Consider the following 10,159-nt stretch of genomic DNA (forward strand, 5'->3'; position numbering starts at 1 on the left):
TTACCTCATGTCTACCTTCCTCCATGGCTGTTGGCCCCACACAGCTGCTATGAGTTGTTTCCTCCTTAGCGTAGCACCCAGGAACACATCTCTGGAGCCATTCCACATGGTGTCAAATCCCAGCTCTGCTACTTTTGAGCAGTGTGACCCTGGGCAAGTTAATGAACTCTGTACATCAGTTTCCTTCTTGTTAAAATGGGGTAATATAGCATCTACTGTGCAAAAATGTTATTAGGATAAAATGTTTAAGAGAAGAGTACAGAACACAGCCTGATGCTGTGGGTGAATTAGTGGTTTTTATCCCTGCTGTCATTAGCATTGTGATCATCCTGCCTGATCTCAGCAACTTATGGAAATAAAGTCTATACACTTCTATTCCTTGGTCATCAATTTTAAAGATTCACCTATATCTGTTTCGGAACTTCTCTTTCCCTTCTTGTCCTCCACAGTAGAATTCTTGCATCAGGCCATGGCCAATTGCTATAACAGGGTATGCATCATACTTTCTCATGTTTTCTCTGTGAATTTACTTCATTTATTTCCTGGATCTTCTGTATCTTAGTCATCTCTACTCAACAAAAACTATGCTCCAATTGGATGAAAAATAAAGCCAACAAAAATATTCTTCAGGGATTCCCTGGTGGCGCAGTGGTTGAGAGTCCGCCTGCCGATGCGGGGGATGGGAGTTCGTGCCCCGGTCCGGGAGGGTCCCGCGTGCCGCGGAGCGGCTGGGCCCATGAGACATGGCTGCTGAGCCTGCGCGTCCGGAGCTTGTGCTCCACAACGGGAGAGGCCACGACAGTGAGAGGCCCGCGTACAGCAAAAAAAAAAAAAAAAAAAAAAAATTCTTGACTTTACTCATAAAATCAAGCTATTAGAAGAAGTTGAGTAGTTCTTGAAAGGTAAGTGTGTTGTTCCTTTTTTAAATCCCATTTACTCTTTTTGTTTTTTGGCTGTACCACATGCGGGATTTTCGTTCCCTGACCAGGGATTGAACCCGTGCCCCCTGCAGTGGAAGTGCGGAGTCTTAACCACTGGAGTGCCAGAAAATTCCTTCCACTTACTCTTTATTTCATTTTTTAACTAAAATGTACAATGATGCACACAAATCTTATGGGTTCACTTAAATTTTTACACAGGTATAGACCAAAATATTCTTCACTCAGATCAAAATTTAGAATATTTCCAACACTTCGGTAGGTTCCTGGTGACCCATCCTTGTCAATAGCTCCTCCTACAATGGTAACCACTATTTACACTATCACCATGGATTTTTTTTGACTATAATTGAGTGGAAGTAAATGGTGACCTACAAAATTTTCTCTTTTGTGTTTTCCTTGTTTTGAACGTTATTATGTCTGTGGCATTCGTCTGTTACACATACCAGAATTAAGTTAGGATGAGGTCAGAATGCAGTAGTGTAAGCCCTTAATTCAATATAACTGGAATCCATATAAGAACAGAAAATTTGGATACAGTCCTTAGAAGAGAAAGCCAGGTGAAGATGAAGGCAGAGATTGGGTTGATGCTTCTGTGTAACAGGAATCATTAGAGATTGTAAGCAAATCATCAGAAGTTTTGGGAAAGTCATGAAACAGCTCTCAGAAGGAACCAACCCTGCTGACGTCTTGATCTCAGGCTTCTAGCCCCCAGAGATGTGAGAAAATAGAGGGAACCAGAGACATATGTCACCCTTGTCTACTTGCTTTATGGCTGCCTGATTTTCTTCTCCACATTCTCTCTGATAGCCTGTCTGAATTCCTCTTTCATTTCTGACCAAACTGACTGATCCTCACATCCATTCTAAAGCCTTCACTCCACATGCACTGAAGATCAGTAAAGAGTGTGTTGAACTCACAGCTACTGAGCATTGTTTTAGCATCTCTATAGCCATTGTTTACATACACTATTAAAAATTATTTTCCAGGTGCAATTTGCTAGTGGAAGTTGATAGGAATTTTTCTCTAAATTTCTCTCATCACTGAAAGAGATGATCGTCCTTTCCCATTTTGTGAACTGAAAGAGTCACATAAGAAAAACATGACTGAATGTTTGCAAGTTTCAAATGGCAGGAATGATCAGGGATGTGAAGAATTCCCAGATATAAATGTTACTGTGAAATAGAAGCATGTTTTATATGTACTTAATATCTTAATTCCAATAATATCTCACCTCCATTCAGTATAAAGATCTCAGATACTTCTTGGTTCTTAGTGTACCACTTACAAGACATTAAACAGTTTGGTTCAACCAATATTCAGACCACAAACACTGTGCTGAATATCTTCATATCCCTTTCTTGGAGAGAGGCATTTTTTAAAAATAAATTTATTTATTTATGGCTGCGTTGGGTCTTCGTTGCTGTGCACAGGCTTTCTCTAGTTGCGGCGAGCAGGGGCTACTCTTCGTTGTGGTGCATGGGCTTCTCATTGCTGTGGTCTCTCTTGTTGTGGAGCACGGGCGCTAGGCAGGCGGGCTCTAGAGCGCAGGCTCTGTAGTTGTAGCACACGGGCTTAGTTGCTCCACAGCATGTGGAATCTTCCCCGACCAGGGCTCGAACCCATGTCCCCTGTGTTGGCAGGCAGATTCTTAACCACTGCGCCACCAGGGAAGTCCGGCATTTTCTTAATTAACTCCAATTACACCCCTGTAGAATCTTTTTAATCAGAGGAATGTTAAGAGCCTTTATTTGTTATTGAATGACTGCAGTTCTTAAGGGTCAGCTGTGGTCAGTAAGGAGGGCAAATTTTGGATTTAAAAGCCTTTCTTGTCTCTAATACAAACTGTTTATTCCTACTCTAAGATGGTCAAACTTTTTAACAAATTTATTTCCTAATTTCTCTTAGCAGTAGTTCTGTTTCTTTCCTTATAGCTCTTACTATATTTCGCTTCATCAATATAATTTTTTGGTATTACTATTCTACTAGTCATCTCTCTTTTCTGTTTAATTTTAGTATCTAATTAATTAATTAGTTTATTTATTTTGGCTGCTCTGGATCTTGGTTGTGGCACGTGCTGTCTTTGTTGTGGAATGTGGACTTCTTAGTTGCAGCATGTGAAATCTTAGTTGCAGTGTGCGGGATCTAGTTCCCTGACCAGGGATTGAACACCGGGCCCCCTGTATTGCGAGTGCAGAGCCTTACCCACTGGACCACCAGGGAAGTCCCCTCTGTTTAATTTTTTTTTGTATGTGAATGTTTATAGTGGCTTTATTCATAATCTCCAATAATTATAAACAAACCAAATATCTTTCAATGGGTATATTTTAGAATAAACAGTGATACATTGATACAATAGAATGCTGACTGACAATAAAAAGAACTACTGAACCATTAAAATGTGAACAAATGTCACAGATATTATGCCAGAAAACATATTACCTGATGTTCTGGAAAAGACAAAACTAGGAAAACTAAAATTTGATCAGTGGTTACTAGGAGTGGAAACTGACTTTTGAAAAAACATGAAGGAACTTGGGTGATGGTGGTGCTTCCCAAACTGTATAGATTCCACAGCACTGCACACAAAAAAATCAATTTTACCAAATGTAAATTATCAATAAAACCAACTTTAAAAACCCATCAGTCATTTTTCACCTATCTATTGCCAAAAATCCAAGTCTAATGACCCATCATTTTAGGGAGCCTGTAGGATAACGGGCACTCTTATACATGAGCATAAATTGGTACAACCTCCATGGAAAGCAGTTTGGCACCATCTACCAAAACTGCCTAAATCCTTTGACTCAGCAAAAAGCTAATTCTTACCTGGTACTTGCTCATCTGTATGCACACTTCAAGTTACTACATCGCACTCCGGTACCCAGTACTTTCTGAAAGTTTGCTTTAACCGAAAGAACTTCATTCGTACCTGTCTTTGTTAACTGGAAAAAAATTGAGATTTTCACATTTATGAAAAAAGGCAGAGGGGGAAAACAGCAGTTTGTTTTGCAGAGAGCCACTAGAGACGGCAGCATGTCTGGGCAGTGGGAGTGGCACTGCCAAGCTCTTTCCCTGGGAACTACTACACTCTGGCATCTCAGCATCCAGAGCCATCACTTTGAATTGTCTGTGAGCATCTGTGTTTTATCCCATTTTATGCCTCTGTTAGCAAGATGTGTCATAAGGCAATTTCTTCAATTTTTGCTATTTTGGCTTACAGAAGGTTTCAGAGGCATACTCCACTTTTGGATAGCAGGGGAAACCTGTATAATTACAAATAATGGAAACCCAAATATCCATAGAATGCACTACTATACTATGCATCAGTAAAGATGGACACTTCCTATGGAATAATCAAATTCATTTGTTATCTGTATAACAGCATGTACTGCACATGGGGTTTTTGGTTAAAAACGGGGAAAGGTAATTATACTAATTTGTTGTGTATGCTTTAAGAAACTAGATACACAAGAAACTAATAGTAATGACTATGGAGAAAGACTGAATTGGGCAGAAATGGATGTTAATTCATGGAAAGGGAGGGAAGTTTGTGGCCTGAAGAGCCCACAGTTGTTTCTTATCCATGTACAGTTAGTACGGACTTGTTCAGTGATCGTTGGGGAAATGCCACTACTTTGTATTTGTAGGTGCTTTGTGAAAAACTGAGAAGACACTTAGGAAGCTAAGAATGTTGATCCAAAGAGGGAATTCCACTGCAGCTGATAGCACTCCCCTCCAATCCCACTCCTCTTAGTAGAGGCTAACATCCCATCAAATTGGCTGAGTCATACCATACCTTCAGGCAGATTTAAAAAAAAAGAGAGAGAGAAAAGACACAAAGGAAATGGACTGAGTTATTTAATTAGGTTCTTTGTAAGAAGTTTAGAACACTGCTTTGTGAGGATAAATTCTGTTTGTGAGAGCAAACACAGAGAGGAGGTAGCCCTGGAGCTGAGGAACAGCTTTGATTCTTCGCAGAATTTGTGAGTCCACATCCTTTTGATCAACCTTGCGCTGCTCTGTAATCTCGTATTTCTCTCTCTCTGTGTTGAAGATCTCACCTTCCTGGTGCCTGGGCTTATGCAGCTTCTTCTTGAAGTAAGCGTCAGTGAGATGTTCTGGGATTTTCACACCACTGATATCAATTTTGGTGGAAGTGGCAATGACAAATTTCTGGTGTGTTCTCCGCAGAGTATCTCGATTGAGGGACAGAGGCCCAGTCCCAAGTAGCAAGCCACAGATCAGCTGCTTCAGAAAAATGACCCTCTTGCCTCTGTGGTGCCCAGTGAGGATAACCAGGATGGTCCCAGGAGTGATGCTGGCGCAGTTTTCTCACATGCTTACTGAAGGGTTTTTTGCCGTGACTCAACAGCTTTCAAGGCACATCTTCAGTAGGATAATACCCAGGCATTTTGCGAAGTTTAACCACCTGGGTAACACCATTCTTGTCACCACCAACTGGTTTTGTGACAGTAGCAAGGACCTTCACCTTCTTTTTCTTTTCAACCTTGGATTTAGATGCTGAATACTTCCTCTTGTACAAGGCCTTTCTGGAATACATAGCCGATCAGGAATATCTGCCAATTCCTCTGACCAGGACAGGGTTTCGGCTGCAGTGGGGTTTCCCCTTCTTAACCTGCTTCACCTTTTGAACCTTGTCACCAGTCTCAGCCTTCTTGGCTTCAGGTTTTTTCTCCTTAGTATCTGGCTTCTCAGCCTTTTCACCTGCCATCTTGCAAGATGGGAAAGAGCCCCTCTGTTTAATTTTAAAGAATGTTAATAGGTTCATCATTTAGGCAGGGTGCTGAAGCAGTCTTGAGGTTTCTACTCCCTACATTCTTCTGCGATTTATTCTGATTCTCCTCTCTGCACTGCTGTTACCTCCCATTAAGCCCTCACCCTCTTCACCTGGAATATATATTTAAACTTGACATATATGTCATGTGTTACCATCAAATGCAGGTATGTGTTAAAACTGGGGATATAGTCGGGCACAAAACATAAAAATCCCTACCTGTCCAGTGGTAATGAGCTCCCTTCAGCTTTTGTTTATCTGGTAATGTCTTTATTTCTCCCTCATTTTTAAAAAAATTAATTTATATTTATTTTTGGCTGCGTTGGGTCTTCGTTGCTGCACGCGGCTTTCTCTAGTTGCGGCGAGTGGGGGCTACCCTTCATTGTGGTGCCCGGGGTTCTCATTCTGGTGGCTTCTCTTGTTCTGGAGCATGGGCTGTAGGTTCGCAGGCTTCAGTAGTTGTGGCATGTGGACAACTGGGAAAAGTGAAGACTATGCCCAGGGAAGCCCTCTCCTTTTTTTCTTTTTAAAATACATATATGCTCTTTTTTTAAGTAAATAAATTTGTTTGTTTATTTATTTATTTATTTTTGGTTGCATTGGGTCTTTATTGCTGTGCATGGGCTTTCTCTAGTTGTAGCGAGCAGGGGCTACTCTACGTTGCCGTGTGTGGGATTCTCATTGTGGTGGCTTAGCTTGTTGCGGAGTATGGGCTCTAGGCAAGCGGGCTCAGTAGTTGTGGCTCACAGGCTTTAGAGCGCAGGCTCAGTAGTCGTGGCGTGCCGGCTCGGTAGTTGTGGTACATGGGCTTAGTTGCTCTGCGGCAGGTGGGATCTTCCCGGATCAGGTCTCGAACTCATGTCTCCTGCATTGGCAGACGGATTCTTAATGACTGCGCCACCAGGGAAGTCCATCCCTCATTTTTTAAAGGGAGTTTTGCCAGGTATAGAATTCTCAGTTGACAGTTTTGTTTTTAATCTCTGTGGGGGAAAGAGGGCTTGGAGCTTACTAGTCCACCATTTTGCTGATGTTACTCCTCACATAGTGTTTTAATTGAAACTTTTTTAACTTAAAAAAAGAATGGGTCTAACAATCTGGATTGGATGACCTGGTAACACAGTAAAAACTTGGTCAGAACTAGGAAAAAACTAGGAAAAAGAGCACACTATGTTTTTGCCTTTTCCTGTTTGCACATCTGTCCATATGGCATTTCTTTTAAGAAGTTTTTAGAAACAACATGTATGTAATTTCAAAATTTAAATAAATTTTTTACTCAAAATATTATCATGGAAATGTTTGATCTTTATTTCATTCTCTTATTTATTAATGTAGAACACTGTCATATTAACTTTAGTTTTCATTGGAAATAATTCCTCTTTTTTGGTTAAATCCAAAGTTTGTTACACAGGTTTATTTTAGTTTTGTTTTCATTTATGTGACTATATCTTAAACTATTTTGTTATATCTATTCAGACGCTATAATTACATAATTCTAAAACAAAAACAAAACAAGTACATTCTGAGCGCTATAGTTTCATCCTTTCTCCTCTGTCCTCTTCCTTCTCCTCATCTCACCGGTGCTCCTTGTATACAGTTTTTATTTTTCCATTATTAAGATATAAATGCATAAATATATAGAAATGCATAAACTATATGAATTATATTCACTTTCTTGCCAAAATAAAGCTAACTGCACAAAGTATTCTGATAGTTACTGACAGTTTAGGTCTGCATAGTTGAAATAACTTACTCCTCATGTCCACAACTGCCCAGTGCTCTCTTAGGAGGATGCACCCTGATTTATTCAATCTTGGTTATTACCAAAAATGCTGCAAAAATAGTTCTGTGCTTGTGAAAAAATCTTTTAAGTCTTTTTTTTTTTTTTTTTTTTTTTTTTTTGCTGTACGCGGGCCTCTCACTGTTGCGGTCTCTCCCGTTGCGGAGCACAGGCTCCAGACGCGCAGGCCCAGCGGCCATGGCTCACGGGCCCAGCCGCTCCGCGGCATGTGGGATCTTCCCGGACCGGGGCGGCAGGCAGACTCTCAACCACTGCGCCACCAGGGAAGCTCCCTCTATTGACTTGATTCTTAATCAGTTGGTCACGGCCAGCTCTTTGGTGCTTTCCTTCCAAAGAAATCCCTCAGATAATAGCAGCTTTTGGATGGCAGTATTGCCTGTATGATTTTGGATGTAAAGTTCTACTTACACTGAATGGGCAGAGGGGTTTCCCTCAGCATCACCTGCCTCTTGAGTGACTTCTAGGCCATTAAGCTTTGTCCAATTCCTTTACCACCTGTCACACTTGGGGCATACTCTCCACTTTTCCCAGTTGTCCAAGCTGGCAGAGGGGTCCTGTGTGGGGGTCAAGCCATCAGAGTGAGCCCTGGACTCTGGCTGAGAACAGTGCCAGCCCTTTACCACACAACTGCTGAGACAATCTCGGGACTGGCCTGAGGGAGCAGGACCTGTCCAGGACAATGTAACCATCACCGAGGCTTCCTGCTATCCTCAAAGTACTGTGGCCAAATGCCGCCCCAACCTTGCAACCCAGACTTACCTGCGTCCCAGGACCCTAAGAGGACATCTTCACCTATTCTCTTTCATTCTAATGTACTTTTAATTTAGCACTTCTTTCATGTTTCCTGTCTGTGTTCCTTAAATGGTCGAAAACTCACAAGGACAGGCTTGTCTGTCTTGTTTTCTGACTTTTCTTGTGCACCTACAGTAGTGCCTGAAACTCAGTAGATGCTCACTGAACATTTATTAAAGAACTTAGGGACTTGCATGGCGGGCACTGGTTAAGAATCCGCCTGCCAATGCAGGAGACACGGGTTTGATCACTGGTCCGGGAAGATCCCACATGCTATGGAGCAACTAAGCCCATGCTCCACAACTACTGAGCCTGCACTCTAGAGCCTGCGAGCCACAACTACTGAAGCCTGCACACCTAGAGCCTGTGCTCCACAACAAGAGAAGCCATCGCAATGAGAAGACCGCGCACCGCAATGAAGAGTAGCCCTTGCTCTGGGCAACTAGAGAAAGTCCGCACACAGTAATGAAGACCGAAAAATAAATAAATAAAATAAAATAAAATTTATTAAACATGACACCCTAGATTCCACATCCATTTTTGCTTTTTACTGTTAAGCCTACTTTGAAAGTCCTTTTAAGCTATACTTCAAAGTATTAATATTTTCACGAATGAAAAAATAATCACATTTCTAAAACAAAATCCTGAGTGGCCAAAGTTTCAGCATAGCCACTGCTCAGATAACCGTCTCTTCTCAGACTCCAGTGTGTCCTGTTCAGTTTTCTTTGAGATCTTAACTTTTGTTTTCTAATCCTCTACTGATATTTTCCCAGAGCTATCCAGCCATTATCTTTAAATAAGTACATAATCATTAGTGGCTTTCAGTGATTTTCATTTCACAACTTTTTCTGGAATAATCTCAACTCCTCATGCCCATGCAATCCCTGCTATAACAGTAAGAATGATAATCACTTCTCATCAAAGAGATCAGATTTTGTGTCCCCTCAATATTTGTTTCATTTTGTTTTTTTCCACACTTTAATGTATTCATTTTTCAATAAGTTTAAATCCTTGAGGTGTATGGCATCACACAGATTCTGTGTCCACGGCCTTGGCAGCAAGGTTGTTTGGGAATTCGGCACGAACCATGCCACTGTCTCCGTGAACACAAGCTACCTTTCCCCAGGTTACTCTGGTTTTGTTCGGTTTTCCACCAGGAGTTACTTTGTTTTCTTTGCTTTGTACACGTAAGCACGTCTCTTGCCTAGATATTTAGAATTCTCTTTCATTTCGAGCATAGACCCCTTCAATTTTTTTTAATATAAATTTATATATTTAATTTTGGCTGCATTGGGTCTTCGTTGCTGCGCGCGGGCTTTCTCTAGTTGCTGTGAGCGGGGGCTACTCTTCATTGTGGTTCTCTGGCTTCTCATTGTGGTGGTCCCTCCTGCTGCGGAGCACAGGCTCCAGGAGCACGGGCTTCAGCAGTCGTGGCATGCACGCTGAGTAGTTGCAGCGCACGGGCCCAGCCCCTCCGTGGCACGTGGGATCCTCCCAGACCAGGGACCGAATCTGTGTCCACCGCACCGGCAGGCGGACCCTCAACCACTGCGCCACCAGGGAAGTCCCAGACCCCTTCAATTTTAAGAACACCAGGGAAGTCCCAGACCCCTTCAATTTTAAGTGCTATATGCTCCCTCTGGTTCCGGAGACTGAGCTTATAGCCAGCAAAATGGCCTTGGACCACAGCCTTCCAGGCATATTTGTCCTTTCAGAAGTCCTGTTCCAAGCGGGCCTCCACAGTCTTAAAGATGATTGAAACAGAAAGGCCTATGTCCCAAACTTTTATCTCAGGGTTCTGGTATCTTTGCACAGGTGCTCTAACCGGGCCAC

The 10,159-nt window shown here is 42.0% G+C and overlaps 2 pseudogenes; both read right to left on the reverse strand.

Moving 5' to 3' along the window:
* Positions 1-4,801: 4,801 nt before the first annotated feature.
* Positions 4,802-5,673, reverse strand: LOC101333540 (large ribosomal subunit protein eL6 pseudogene; annotated as a pseudogene).
* Positions 5,674-9,329: 3,656 nt separating this feature from the next.
* LOC117309148 (large ribosomal subunit protein eL33-like) lies at positions 9,330-10,027 on the reverse strand (annotated as a pseudogene).
* Positions 10,028-10,159: the final 132 nt, after the last annotated feature.

The sequence above is a fragment of the Tursiops truncatus genome, chromosome 19 (assembly GCF_011762595.2).
Source record: "Tursiops truncatus isolate mTurTru1 chromosome 19, mTurTru1.mat.Y, whole genome shotgun sequence".
Taxonomy (NCBI): Eukaryota; Metazoa; Chordata; class Mammalia; order Artiodactyla; family Delphinidae; genus Tursiops; species Tursiops truncatus.